The sequence below is a fragment of the Malus domestica genome, chromosome 16 (genome assembly GCF_042453785.1).
Source record: "Malus domestica chromosome 16, GDT2T_hap1".
Taxonomy (NCBI): Eukaryota; Viridiplantae; Streptophyta; class Magnoliopsida; order Rosales; family Rosaceae; genus Malus; species Malus domestica.
In genome coordinates, this window is record NC_091676.1 from 23167943 (window position 1) to 23183377 (window position 15435).

At 44.9% G+C, this 15435-nt stretch overlaps 1 long non-coding RNA gene across 2 annotated transcripts; it reads left to right on the forward strand.

Moving 5' to 3' along the window:
* The first annotated feature begins 4192 nt into the window (after positions 1-4192).
* LOC139192955 (uncharacterized) lies at positions 4193-5294 on the forward strand. Of its 2 annotated transcripts, none has more exons than XR_011577542.1 (3): positions 4193-4352; positions 4617-4714; positions 4890-5294. It is a non-coding gene; the product is annotated as an uncharacterized lncRNA (long non-coding RNA). The 2 variants fall into 2 exon arrangements; XR_011577541.1 differs by lacking the exon at positions 4193-4352 and adding an exon at positions 4479-4533.
* The last annotated feature ends 10141 nt before the right edge of the window (positions 5295-15435 follow it).

Consider the following 15435-nt stretch of genomic DNA (forward strand, 5'->3'; position numbering starts at 1 on the left):
GGCTACGTCCACGGAGTAGAGGAGTTCTTATTAATAGTGAAGGGCTTACACAAGTACAAAGGATCAAGCTCTCAATTTAGTGAGTTCTTGTGAATGATTTAACACAAATGGCATTAGGCAATATTGTGGGGGAATGACCCCTATTTATAGAAAAACTTGTAGCTTTGTCACATTGACATGTGTCATGTTATGATTGGTTCTTGATGTTGACACGTGCTGCGCTCTGATTGGCTTCTAATCTTGACACGTGTCGAGTAGTGATTGGCCTCCTGGTCGGAGGGGAACTCTTCTGGGTCCTTGATAGTATAGCGTTGGCCGGTGCTCGGTAGTTTCGGGATTGGTCAAGTATGGTACAAACAGTGCTCCCCTAAGTTCCCGAGTGAGGGAAACTCCTCGGTTGGGGACTTGCAAGATCCAATCCCTTGAGTAATCACGAAACTTCTAAGTACCGAAGTGTGGTCTGATCTTCATCTGCCCTTCTCTGGAAGTACCTTTCCTCCATCCGGGAATGGTGTACTTAGCTGATGTTGACGCACAAGGTAATGTATCAATTTCACTTGAAGCTTAGTTGTAGTTTCGGGCTTAGTCAAGTGTGATACAAACCCTATAGTAGGAGTCCCCCAAGTCGCCGAGCTAGGAGATCTGCCGAAAGAGGTGACAGACAAGGTAAGCAGTCAAACTTCCAAGTAAGCAACCCAGGATCAGAGGTTTGACGTCGGCTTCCGGTTGATTGTTCTCATTCTCCTTGTCTCTCATTCAACTGCCAGGATAAGGAGAAGCAAATGGATAAGAGATGATATGAGATACTTTTGCTTTTGAAGAAGTAACTTTCCACAGGCTTATTCTTGAACTGTGCTGGAGGGTTTTCTGGTGCCCTTCAGAGTATAAGGCCGACTCAAAAATTTGAGGGTCAAAACAAGTCCATCAAATCTAGAGTACGTTCGACCTTGATGATATGGGATACTTTTGCTGTTGACGGAATAATGAATGTGGTATGGAAAGGTGTCGTGCTGTAGTGATCTGTTTCAGCTCACCGTTGAACCTTCTGCTTCAATCTTTTGCATGGCAGAAGTGGTGTGCAACCTTTGCATTTAAATGGTCCTTCAGAACATTCCTTCATAGTGACTCATCCACGCTTGGCAGCTTCAGTGTAAAGAGCCAATATCTGATCAACTGTCATGAGGTATTTGCCGGTGGAATTCGTGACCTTGACAGCAGTTGAGGATGAGTACTCGAGAGCAATGCTAAGTAAGCAACCAGGCAAAGGCTCCAGGCAGTCAGTTCCAAATTGGAGGTTTGATTTCAGGTTCCGACTGACTGCTCTCTTTCTCCTTGTCCTGCAGGTGTGGACAAGGACAAAGACAAAGACAGGGAGAAAGCATGATATGGGATACTCTTGCTTTCGACCCTGATGATATGAGATACTCTTGTTCTTGGTGTGGCTTATTTGCTGAGGTATTATCGGGGGGAAATAAAGCTGAGTATTTCGAGAGGTTATGTTGAGGGTGCCTTTTCGAATGTGAGAAAGGGTTGAGCATTTTTGCAGGTTTGCCTGTCCGTTGAGGAGGGAGGTCAATGTATATAGGGATTTCCCAATAACAAGTAGTAATGCTATTCCTTTACCCTTCTTGGTCACAGCAATGTAGTGGGAGCTGCCAGCTTCACGTGTTTTAATTTTGTCAGAGCACTTTGAAAAAGTGGTATGTGGTATCTGGAAAGCTGATATTACGTGTGGAGATTACAGACAAGCTTTATCTAAGGAAATCTGGCTCTCGAAGTTCTGAGAGTTGTGCCTCTTCGGTTTTCGAACAAGCAATCCCGTCGAGGATCTGACTCTCGAGATTCAGAAAGCGGTGCTACTCCGGTTTTTGAGAAAGTAATTATGTTGGGAGTCTTTTCTCGAATGTGAGTAAAGGTTGGTCGTTCTTGCCAACCTGTCTTGCCACAAAACACGGAGGTCGACACACATAGGGACTTTCCAGTTGTCAAGCAGTGGTGCTGTTCCTTTACCCTTATGGGTAATAGTAGGGTAGCTGGCACTTCGAAATTCTCGTGCCTAAACTTTGTCAGAGATCTTTGACAAAGTTATATGTGGTACCCGAGGAGTTGATGGTGCATATGGAGAGCGGTGATTGATCAGTAAGATTCACGTGCTTTCTACTTCACCAGAAATCTTCGACAGATTGCCCGTAATTTCCGCAAAGCTGATTGTGCATGTGACAGGTGCTGACGAGGCTGCAAAAGCAGGTGCTTCTTCGATTTCTGAGATCGGCCCTCGTGGTCTCTGAGCAGCCCAGCTTTTGAGAAAGCATTCGCCTCTTCGATTTCTGAGATCGGCCCTCGTGGTCTCTGAGCAGCCCAGCTTTTGAGAAAGCAAACGCCTCTTCGATTTCTGAAGCTCCGTCGAGTGCAGATTTTTATAGAGGCTGGCATTAAGTTCCACAGCACACTTGAATCTCTACCAGTAGAAGCTCATTTCTTGCACTTCTAAGATCTTGATTTGTCTGACCTCTTCCTTCTTCAACACATTTGAAAATGTCTGGACCCTCCGACCGTCGTTTTGACTTGAACCTTGGAGAAGAGACAGCCACGCCTTCTCCAGACAACATATGGCGCCCATCCTTCATATCCCCTACTGGTCCTCTTACCGTTGGGGATTCTGTGATGAAGAATGATATGACCGCTGCAGTGGTGGCCAGGAACCTTCTCACTCCCAAAGATAACAGACTACTTTCCAAACGGTCTGATGAGTTGGCTGTTAAGGACTCTCTGGCTCTTAGTGTTCAGTGTGCAGGTTCTGTGTCTAATATGGCCCAACGCCTATTTGCTAGAACCCGCCAAGTTGAATCATTGGCTGCTGAAGTGATGAGTCTCAAACAGGAGATTAGAGGGCTCAAGCATGAGAATAAGCAGTTGCACCGGCTCGCCCATGACTATGCTACAAACATGAAGAGGAAGCTTGACCAGATGAAGGAATCTGATGGTAAGGTTTTACTTGATCATCAGCGGTTTGTGGGTTTGTTCCAAAGGCATTTATTGCCTTCGTCCTCTGGGGCTGTACCTGGTAATGAAGCTTCAAATGATGAACCTCCAATGCCTCCTCCTTCTGGGGTTTTGTCAAGTACTGAGGCTCCGGATAACCACCCTCCGGTGCTTTCTCTTTCTGGGGCTCTACCGACTGCTGAGACTTCCCCTAAGCAACCTTTGTGAAGGCTCCCTTTTGTTTGTTTATTTTGACTCATGTATATGTACATATTTGTGGCTTATCGAAAATATTAATAAATAAGCTTTGCTTCATTTCAACATATTGTGTTAAATACACCAAAGCCTTCTTCATAAAGTTCTTTGAATTTTTGCTTTTGTTGAAACCTGTATTGTTGAAGCTTTGTGAGTGAAGCATGTAGTTTGAGGTAGTGTTCCCTTAATTTCCCGAGTGAGGAAAACTTCTCGGTTGGAGACTTGAAAAATCCAAGTCACTGAGTAGTCACGAACTTTTGAGTACCAAGGCGTAGTAGCATATGGTGGGAGTCCCCCAAGTCTCTAGTCGAGGGAGTTGACGAATGAGGTGTCTTGCTAATAGTCCATGTCGTAAGTACCAAAACTTCATTCTTTTGTTTTCTAAGTGGTAGCCCCGGACTTTTTCTTCATAGATTTTGTTGATGAAGGTTGCTAGGCCCGAATAAGTGGAATTGCAGAAGGTGTAACCGTTGGTGCATTAACATCATAATGGAAGCATCACAATGATGGAAGCATCACAATGATGAAAGCATCATAATGATGAAAACACCATAATGATGAAACATCATAATGATGTTTCTTTGGTGGAATTGTTTTTCATTTCCCCTAACAACCGGAATTGTTTTTCAACATAACACCATCATCTGTAGGTCGAATCACAAAGTTGTCTTCATGAAAGTTGTTCGTTAATTCCTTAACTACAACATATCCAAATTGGAGAGCCATCGGAGCAGTACAACTCCAGAAATCCAGGTATGATGAGTGACTGTTTATCATTTGTCTGTCAACCCGTCAGATTTGTTGTGAGCTTTGAAACTCTATTTTCTCTTGCTCAGATCAGCATGCTTTCTTCATTGAAGTTGTTCCTCAGCTTGTGAACTACAACATATCCAAATTTGAGATCCCTCGGAACTGTATAACTCAAGAAACTCAGGTATGATGAATGACTGGTTATTATTTTTCTGTCAACCCGTCAGATTTGTTGTGAGCTTCGAAACTCCATTTTCTCTTGTTCAGATCGGTATGCTTTCTTCATTGAAGTTGTTCCTCAGCTTGTGAACTACAACATATCCAAATTTGAGATCCCTCGGAGCTGTATAACTCAAGAAATTCAGGTATGATGAATGACTGGTTATTATTTTTCTGTCAACCCGTCAGATTTGTTGTGAGCTTCGAAACTCCATTTTCTCTTGTTCAGATCGGTATGCTTTCTTCATTGAAGTTGTTCCTCAGCTTGTTAACTACAACATATCCAAATTTGAGATCCCTCGGAGCTGTATAACTCAAGAAACTCAGGTATGATGAATGACTGGTTATTATTTTTCTGTCAACCCGTCAGATTTGTTGTGAGCTTCGAAACTCCATTTTATCTTGTTCAGATCGGTATGCTTTCTTCATTGAAGTTGTTCCTCAGCTTGTGAACTACAACATATCCAAATTTGAGATCCCTCGGAGCTGTATAACTCAAGAAATTCAGGTATGATGAATGACTGGTTATTATTTGTCTGTCAACCCGTCAGATTTGTTGTGAGCTTCGAAACTCCATTTTCTCTTGTTCAGATCGGTATGCTTTCTTCATTGAAGTTGTTCCTCATCGACTCTTTCATAACATATCAAAAATTCAGGATGAACTAACGGTTAAATATTTCCAGATCTTCGAAACATCACAACAGCTTCGAAATCTGCAAGAAGCCGACTATCATGTTTGGAGCTTCAACACTTTAATTTCCGTCGCTCAAACAGAAATGGTTCCTTCTTGAAAGTTGTTCATATGCTCAAGAACTATAGGGTGTCCAAAATTCAGCTCCATTGGAGAAGAGCAGAGGTTGCAGAAATTTGATAGATGAAAGGAGGCGGAAGAGGGAGAGAGAGAAAAAGTCTCTTGGGTTGGATTTCTATTTTGGGGCAGATTCCAATTTTTGTAGCACCTTCATTATTGATGAATTGCTTGTACTTTTGTCCATTATGAAATTTGGGACTTTGGCTTGTTGTTGGATCTATTATAATATGTTTGGGAACATATATAAGTGAATAAATAAGAAGGAAAATTTTGGGCCCTTGTGGGTGTAAAACAAAAAATGTTTATGTTTACCCAAGTGTTTTTGTACAAGTTCAAGGGCATCTTGGGTTTTGTGAACAAAATTTGTTTATTTGGAGCAAGGTTTTGTGTTGAAGCTTTGTAGGTGAAGCTTTGGTGTTGAAGCTTTGTGGGTGAAGCTTTGGAGGTGAAGCTTTTCGGGTGAAGCTTGTTGGGTGAAGCTTTTTAGGTGAAGCTTTTTAGGTGAAGCTTTGTGGGTGAAGCTTTTTAGGTGAAGCTTTTCGGGTGAAGCTTTTTGGGTGAAGCTTTTTGGGTGAAGCTTTTTAGGTGAAGCTTTGTGGGTGAAGCTTTTTAGGTGAAGCTTTTCGGGTGAAGCTTTTTGGGTGAAGCTTTTTAGGTGAAGCTTTTCGGGTGAAGCTTTTTGGGTGAAGCTTTTTTAGGTGAAGCTTTGATGGTGAAGCTTTTTGGGTGAAGCTTTTTAGGTGAAGCTGTTTGGGTGAAGCTTTTTAGGTGAAGCTTTGATGGTGAAGCTTTTTGGGTGAAGCTTTTTAGGTGAAGCTTTGTGGGTGAAGCTTTGGAGGTGAAGCTTTTCGGGTGAAGCTTTTTGGCGCTTGACACGGTCTTCATTTGCTTGTTTTGTAGTGACTGTGGAAGACATATTGCTTTCTGATTGAGAAGGGTTCCGGCATCGCTTGCTATGAATGTAAAAGAGTGAGGGCTGAGTTGGCTAAATTACCTCTTTATTGAATTCATTGCCAAATGGCCTTCATTACATAGGATGCCGAACGGCTATAGCTCAACACTTGTACATCGTGAGTCTATTTGTAGTAGTACTTCAAGTGATCAGCGTTCCATGGATGGCCAAGGGTCTTGCCATCGGAGCTTCTAAGTGTGTAAGAGCCAGGGCGACTGATGCCAATGACTTCATACGGTCCATCCCAGTTTGGACTAAGTGTGCCTTCACTCGGGACTCTGTCGCAGAGTAATCTTTTCTTTAAGACCCAGTCTCCTATTTTGAAAGAACGAGGCTTGACCCTAGAGTCATAATAGTTGGAGATGCGCTGCTTGTAGGCGACATTCCTCAAGTGAGCTTGGTTTCTGTGTTCCTCGACTAAATCCAAGTTGAGGGTGAGTTGTTTGTCATTTTCACTTTGAATGTAGTTCTGGACTCGGAATGTTGCTTGCTCGAGCTCAACAGGGACAACCGCCTCTGTGCCAAAGGCAAGTGAGAATGGAGTTTCTCCTGTTGAAGTCCGATATGAAGTGCGATATGACCAAAGAACTTGGGGTACAAATTCTGGCCAACAGCCTTTAGCTTTGTCCAAGCTGGTTTTCAAAGTGCGCTTGATTATTTTGTTGATGGCCTCAACTTGTCCATTAGACTGGGGATGAGCTGGAGAGGCAAAGCATAAGTTGATGTTAAACTTAGAGCAGAACAACCTGAACTTCTTGTTGTCAAACTGTCGCCCATTGTCAGTGACTATCGCATTGGGAATGCTGAATCTACAAAGGATGTTATTCCACACGAAGTCTTCTATCTTTGCCTCAGTAATGGTTGCCAAGGGTTCTACTTCGGCCCACTTTGTGAAGTAGTCCACTGCAACGACTGCGTAACAGACTTTGCCCTTCCCTGCCAGCATTGGGCCGATCAAATCAAGTCCCCACTGGGCGAAGGGCCAAGGGCTGATCATAGGAGTAAGAGGCTCTGGAGGGGAATGAGGAATAGCAGCATATCGTTGACATTTGTCACATGAGCGGGATACTTTGATGGCATCCTGGTGGAGTGTTGGCCAGTAATATCCTTGGCGAAAAGTCTTGTGTGCTAGGGACCGAGATCCAGCATGATCTCCACAGACTCCCTCATGTATTTCCCGAAGGACGATTTCCGTCTCGGCAGGCGTAAGACACCTTAAGTATGGCAGGCTAAAACCTCGCTTATAGAGTTGATCATTGATGATCAGGTAGCGGGTAGACTTGTATCGAATTTGCTTAGCCTGGACTTTATCATTTGGGAGGGTGCCATGAGCAAGGAAATTATAGATCGGGGTGATCCAACTATCCCCCCGTTGTAAGTTGCATACTTCTGCGACCATGGTGCTTGGTGTTGCCAACAGTTCGACATGAATTTTTCTTCCAATCTTGTCTTCCACAGCTGAGGCGAGGCGAGCCAGGGCGTCTGCATGACTGTTTGCCGCTCGAGGAACTTGGGTGATCTGGTAGTGGAAGTGCTTGAGCAAAAGTTGTGTTTGCGCAAGATATGCTGCCATGGAGCTCTCCTTAGCATCAAAGTTGTTGGTAACCTGGTTGACCACTAATTGGGAGTCACTGAAAACATCAATTTGTTTAACCCCGAGGTGTTTGGCCAAACGTAATCCTGCTAGAAGGGCTTCATACTCGGCCTCATTGTTTGATGCCTTGAATTTGAAACGAAGAGCATACTCCATTGCTACTTTGTCGGGCGTAGTCAAGACTAGTCCCGCTCCACAGCCCTGTTGGTTGGATGAGCCATCAACATACAGACTCCATGCTGAGGTCGTTGATTCTACTTTCTGAGCTTCCGATGGTAATGAAGCTACTGCTTCAGGTGTAGAAGCAATGTCAACAGGATATGTGAAGTCGGCGATGAAATCTACTACTGCTTGGCCCTTCTCAGCTGGCTTTGGTTGGTAGGAGATGTCAAACTCACCCAACGCTATTGCCCATTTGATCATTCGCCCTGAAGTGTCAGGACTTTGGAGTATCTGTCGAAGAGGATAATTGGTAAGCACGATGATGGAGTGCGCTTGGAAGTAAGGGCGGAGTTTTCGAGCAGACATGACCAATGCCAGAGCCAATTTCTCAATGTTAGAGTACCGTGTCTCCGCATCTTGTAAGGCTTTGCTAGCGTAGTAGACAGGTCGCTCAATATTCCCATCCTTTCGAATGAGAACGGAACTTACGGCTGAAGCTGATACCGATAGGTAGATAATGAGAATGTCTCCTACCTCGGGCTTGGAGAGTAGAGGGGCTTTACTCATGTACTCCTTGAGGTTTTTGAATGCCTCAGCACATTCATCAGTCCATGTAATGTACTTCCTACTTCCCTTAAGTGCTTTAAAAAAGGGAGCACATTTGTCTGTGGCCTTAGAAATGAACCTGGTTAAGGCTGCCACCTTGCCAGTAAGGCTCTGGATGTCCTTTGAAGTTACCGGTTCCTTCATGTCGAGGATTGCTTTGATCTTCTCGGGATTAGCTTCAATGCCTCGTTGGCTAATCATGAAACCTAAGAATTTGCCAGAGCCTACGCCGAAGGCACATTTGTTGGGGTTTAACCTCATTCGATACCTCTTCAAAATAGTGAAAGTTTCATATAGGTTGGTGATGTGTTGGTCAGCATGTTTGCTCTTGACTAACATATCATCAACGTAAACTTCCATGCTCTTCCCAATCTGCTCGGCGAACATTGAGTTGACTAGTCTCTGATAAGTCGCTCCTGCATTCTTTAGGCCGAAAGGCATGACTTTGTAGCAGTATAGTCCTCTGTCGGTAGTGAAGGCTGTGTGTTCTTGATCCGAAGGGTTCATGAGGATTTGGTTGTATCCTGAGTAAGCATCCATGAAGCTCAGGAGTTCACACCCGGCCGTAGAGTCTATAAGTCTGTCAATAAGAGGAAGAGGGAAGCTATCTTTCGGACACCCTTTGTTTAGGTCGGTGTAGTCAACACACATTCTCCACAAGACCTTTTGAAGCAAAAGACTTTCTTTGGTCGGATTTTTCTTAACAAGGACCACATTTGCTACCCATGTCGGGTAATTGACTTCGCGGACAAAGCCTATGCCTTTGATTTTTTCAACTTCTGCTTTCATTGCCTCGTATCGTTCAGCGTCATAAGATCTTCGCTTCTGTCTCACCGGCTTGATCTTGGGGTCAATACTCAAACGATGACAGATGACATCGGGAGAGATGCCTGGCATGTCCTCGTATGACCAGGCGAAGACTTCAGTGTTCTCTTTCAAAAAAGATATCAATGCTAACCGAAGGGGTGGTGACAATGTGGTGCCAATCTTCACCATGCGATCTGGATAATCTCTTGAGATAGGTACCTTCTCCAACTCTTCAGCAGGTTGGGCTTGCTGGGTGAAAGAGTCATCTCGAGGATCATCGGGTTGATTGTTGCTATCAGGAAGATCCAAGTTCGCTTCATCTAGGCTGGTCTTTGTGACTTGGTCATGTACAGACAGGGTTTCCTTGGGTCCGGGCAAGTGTTGTTGCTTAACTGAAGTGTTGTAACATGATCGTGCACTAAGCTGATCTCCTCTGATGTAGCCGTTGCCATGGGGGGTTGGAAATTTCATCAACAGCATATGCGTGGATACCATAGCCTTGAGATCATTGATGCCTGTGCGCCCAAAGATGACATTGTATGCCGTTGGGCAGTCAACCACTAGGAAGTTAGTGGTAATGGTAGCCGTGTAAGGGCCTGTACCAATAGTAAAGGGTAAATGTATGCTCCCTAAGGGTTGCACGATATCACCGGAGAAGCTTATCAGAGGAGAAATCGAGCGATCGAGCAAGTGTTCAGCTACACTGAGTGCCCTGAAAGCTTCGGCAAACATGATATTGACCGAAGCCCCTGTGTCTACGAGGATTCGTCGAACATCAAAGTTGGCTATGTGAGCCTCCACGATCAATGGGTCGTTATGAGGGTAGATGATGCCTCTTTCTTCCTCAGGGTAGAAACATATCGGATCCCAGTTAGGCTTTTGATACTTCCCTCCCCTGATGTCTTCCACGTGAAACACTTGGTGACCAGGCCTCAGAATTCGTTCACTGTTTTTCATGGCCCTATTAGAAGATTCAGATATGGGTGTGCCGCCGCTTATGGAATATATGACATTCACCTGGCGTTGGTTACGGTTATCCCTTTGAGGGTGAAGGAGGAATTGATCAATTTTTCCTTCTCGTGCCAAAGCTTCAATACGATCACGGAGGATGATACATTTCTCGCTATCATGGCCGTTATGCTCATGGTAGCAACAAAACATGCCCGCGTTATTCGGGGGCGTGTAATCTGGGTGCCTCGGCTTTGGCTTTGGTATCAGGTGAGCTATGCTGGGGTAAATGGCCGCGCATGTGGCATTCAAGGGCGTGTATGTCTCATACCTTGGGGTAGGGGGTATCTTGACGCGGGTTTGACCTACTGCATTGACTGCCTGGGGGCGAGCGTTATTGTGGCGATACCCTTGGTTATCGGGATAGTGTCCCTTACTCTTTTTACTGAAATGAGAGTGGTGAGGATGGAAATCTTTCCTCTTGCCTTGAAATTGATATGTCTGTTGATTCGGCGAAGCATTATGCAAGGCATGGGGAGGTGCCATTGCTGTTTGGAAAGTCGAGGTCTTCTCATTTAGGTGAGTCTGGCTTCCACCTCCCACTTGTTGATAAAGGATGGTTGTAGGGGGTTTCTCCTGATATGTCTTTGCCTCGGCGGAGGCATGGTTATAAGCCTGCGCCATCACCTCAGAGTAAGTCTTCCAAGTATTGGCATTGATCATGTATTTAAAGAAACAATCACGTAGGCCTGCCGTGAAGGCTTTGAGGGCAGTCTTGTCGTCTGCCTCGGCACACCGGGAGTATTCATGGCTGAAGCGGCCAGCATACATACGTAATGACTCGTCTGGCTTCTGGCGGATAGTGTACAGGTCATCTGCAGAGTGCAAGCGATCGGTTTGGAAAATGTGTTGGGAAACAAATAGTTTCCTCAATTCCTCAAATGAGTCTACCGTCTCAGGTGTAAGACGACAATACCAATTTAGAGCTCCGCCAGAGAGGGTGGAGGGGAAGAGAAGACATCGCTCTTCGTCGGTGTGCATCCGGTATGCCATGGTGGACTCAAAGAGGTTAAGGTGCTCAATCGGGTCCTCTTTTCCAGTATAAAGTTGCAAGCCAAGCTTTTGCTTTGTCTTTGCTTGAAGGGGGGTGTTGAGGATCCTCCTTGTAAGAGGGCCAGGCCTGGGTTGGTTCCAGTCAGGTATTTCAGCCTGACGTTCAGCCTTCAACTTGTTTACTTCCTCAATAAGTTGTAGGACAAGGGGGTCCTGAGCGGAGTTATGTGCCACTGGAGCTTTCTTTCGTAAATCTCCATCTCCTCTTGGAATTAGGAAGGTTTGATCAAGGGCATGTGATTTTTCCCTGGACTCGTTGTACTGGCTTCCAGGGTATGTCTGTCGGAACACCTCTGAGTCCCCTGTACCCTCATGTCTCTCTAGGACTTGTTGCCCCTTCCCCAAATTGGTGGCCGGCTCGGGCCGTGGCAGGGGACCGAGTCTCTCAGAAATCCTTGGGTCATTGATCTTTGAGCTTATATGGATGGAATTCTCTCGACGTTGCTTCAGGAAATCCCGACAATTGCGAAAGACGGCTTTCGATCCTTCTGCCCCTTCAGCAAAGAGGTGTCTCCCTCCACTTCTCATGGTTCGGGTCGAAGCAACTGGGTTAAGAGAAGCCTCATGTTGATTATCAAGTCGAGGGGTAATCTGTTCCCTATCAGGGATATCTATGTCGAATGCATGTGACCCTCCATGTTGGAGGGCACCCAGTTGATGGTTGACTTCCACGGGGGCAACAAGCTCGCGTGTCTGAGCTTGCCTAGCTTCGTGGAGTGTCTCGAAGAGCTTCTCATATTGCTCCTGGAGGACCTCATTCCTCATTGCTATCTTGTTGTTCTGAGCTTCCAACTCATCGACTTTAGCTTGAAGAAGAACTCGTTTTCCTTCCTTCTTTCGTTGTTTCGCACTATGTGCAAGGGGGGTGTCATTCTGTGTGTTGTGGCTTCCTTCGCTTCCCATGTTGGAGAGGGATGCCTGATCAAAAGAAAGTGTACGAATGATAGAAACCAGCTTGACACAGCTGAAGAGAGTAGGAATAAGTGTCGTTTCCCACAGACGGCGCCAAATGTTGATGCACAAAATCAGCGAAGACTTTGGTACAACAGAAAGTATCAGGTTTTGTGACCTTCGCTTGGTTGCTTCGGTCACTAGTGAGGATAAGTACGTAAATGAATAGAGACAGAGAAGCAAACACAGGATGTACGTGGTTCACCCAGATTGGCTACGTCCACGGAGTAGAGGAGTTCTTATTAGTAGTGAAGGGCTTACACAAGTACAAAGGATCAAGCTCTCAATTTAGTGAGTTCTTGTGAATGATTTAACACAAATGGCATTAGGCAATATTGTGGGGGAATGACCCCTATTTATAGAAAAACTTGTAGCTTTGTCACATTGACATGTGTCATGTTATGATTGGTTCTTGATGTTGACACGTGCTGCGCTCTGATTGGCTTCTAATCTTGACACGTGTCGAGTAGTGATTGGGCTCCTGGTCGGAGGGGAACTCTTCTGGGTCCTTGACAGTATAGCGTTGGCCGGTGCTCGGTAGTTTCGGGATTGGTCAAGTATGGTACAAACAAGTTGTACATTTTATCACCTAGTTGGTGGCTTGAATGGCTAGTTACCAAATGATATTAGAGTACGAGTTGTACATTTCATCACTTGGTTGGTGGCATGAATGGCTAGGTTCCAAATTAGAGTACGGGTTGTACATTTCATCATCCGGTTGGTGGCATGAATGGCTAGTTGCCAATTTAGAGTACGGGTTGTACATTTCATCACCTGGTTGGTGGTAATAGCGACGGGTTGCCGAATAATTTTGGAGTACTAGCGTACTTTTGATCACCTGGTTGGTGGTAATAACGGCAGGTTGCCGAGTACTGGGCGTACTTTTGATCACCTGGTTGGTAGTAATAACGGTAGGTTGCCGAATAATTTGGGTAGTACTGGACGTAGTTTTGGTCACTTGGTGCTATTTTGGGCTTATGGGCATTCGCCCTCCACACAACATTCCAGCCCATTTATTTTGGGCTTTTTTTTTTTTTTTTTTTTTACCCTCTGATGGGGTTTATACAGATGTTTGTGAGAGATAAAAAATAAATTACATCATTCAAAACAAAGGTTTTGACATAAAAACTTCGACTATTGCAGATTGTTGGTGCGTTGCTTTTATTTTCTGCTTTGCTTTTGCTTTCATTTTCTGTTTTGTTTCCCACTGCTTTTCTTCTTTTCTTCTCTCTTTTGCTTTCTGTTTTTTCTGCTTTATTTCCCACTGCTTTTCTGCTTTTCTTTCTGATTTGCTTTTCTGCTTTTTACTTTTTCTTTTCTGATGGCCCAAATCTCCGCGACCCGCTTTCTCAATTCCCCGCTTCTTCACCTTCCGTCGTTTCGTGCTGCCTTTGGCCTTCGGAGAAGCGTTTGTCGGCGTAGTCCACTTTGCTCTGCTCCACCACTCATCTGCCCCAAGCTTTTCTGAGTAACACGAACCCATTTAGTATTCGAATTTATGCGGTGCTCCGGAATAAAAATGACTGGAGCTGGTTGATGTTGTGGCAGATCAGGTGTGCTCCGAGAAAAAAAAAATGACTGGAGCTGGTTGTGACCCACGGATGGCACCAGAAAGTGGCGAGAACATGAACTGGGGCTGGTTGATGTTGTGGCATATCAGGAGCCGACACGGGTTGATGCTGCTGCTGCTTGGACCTGGCGTCGCTATTTCAGGAAATGACCTTCATGCCGTCTCCGAGAGTGAAAGAGGGGTCGGACGAGAGGCGGCTGAGGAAGATGGAGGCGGGTAACTGTAAGGCTAGAAAGAGGGAGAGGATTGCAAGATCGGCCTACTCCGGTTCTCTGCCGCTTCATCTTCTCCGATCTGTCTCATAGTCCCGTTCCCGAAGCGAAGTCGCGTGTGGGATGAAGAGAGGTCACGTGTGGGACGAAGCGAGGTCGGGGGCGTCGGACATATCGACGCTGACATGGGAGAACGACTCTGTTAATCTTGTGATGCAATGGACGGCTCTATCTCGGAGAGAGGGGCCGGAGACCAGAGCGCGGTGTCTTGGCGTACGGCGGCGGCAACACTGGCAGCGAAGTTTTAGGTGGTGGGGGTTGAAGACTTCGAGAGAGCCGCGGAATTTCTTGGGAATGACGGGATGAGGGAGGCGGGTGGCGTTGTGTCTGAGAATTGTTCGTCTTCCATCTTCTACCCCCAATATATGATTGAGCTTCTGGTATCGTTCTTTACAGTCTGGAAATTGGCTGGCAGCAGCTAAAAGAACAAAGGCAAGCACAGAAGCAGAAGCAGTTGTAGATCTAGGAGCCTCATCCAACCCGTATAGCTCGATCAGCAATGCTTCTTGTATTTTTCTGTCGTACTAGATAGAAAGTAAGATTTCTATAATTTTGCATTGGGAAAGCTTTGGGTTGTTTGGGTTTTTGCAGATTTTGATTTTGCAGATTTTGCAGATTCACGGTGGAGGTGAAAAAATGAAAGAGAACCGACATAACTTTTCGTATCGATTCCCACAGACGGCGCCAAATGTTGATGCACAAAACCGGAGGTCTTGGAACAACGTAAATCCGACCGTGAATCTGCAATGACATGTAAATAACACAATATGTATCGTGGTTCACCCCAAGGTTTGGGCTACGTCCACACTGATTATGTATTTATTTGAGGGAATAGAGAGGGAGAGGGTGAGAGCTTCTGAGGGTGAGAGAGGGGATCTCAGGCCTAGGAATTGGCCTCCTCCTAATTGTGAGGATGAGGAGTCATTTTATAGAATAAGGACTCCTCACTTATTACATATTTGCCCCTTCCCTTATTGCATAATTACATTTGAGTCCCCCGAGTATTTATACGAGGTCTAAATACGGAGGCCCTAAATATGGTATAAACACAATGAATGAATTTGATCGTCAATTTAAAATGTTTACACAAGTGGATACCACAAAATCTTACGTTATACTTAATGAAAGTATAAATAAAGTCTAAGTGTTAGTGAATCTATCGTTTTGATGGGATACGAATTCTATGAAACTAATTTTAACGATCCAACCGTCAAACTTGTTTGTTTATGCTTCGAGATCTCATACGCCAAAAATCACAAAAAACAAACATTCAGAGATCAAGAAATGAGACAAAAAATTTCGACTGATATAAAACAAAAAATCACGATTTCACGGTTATTTTAACTTCGATTTTGATGATTTTTTACAACTACACTCCTTGACCGTATACGAGTACAATGAATGAATTTGATCGTCAATTTAAAATATTTACACAAGTGGATA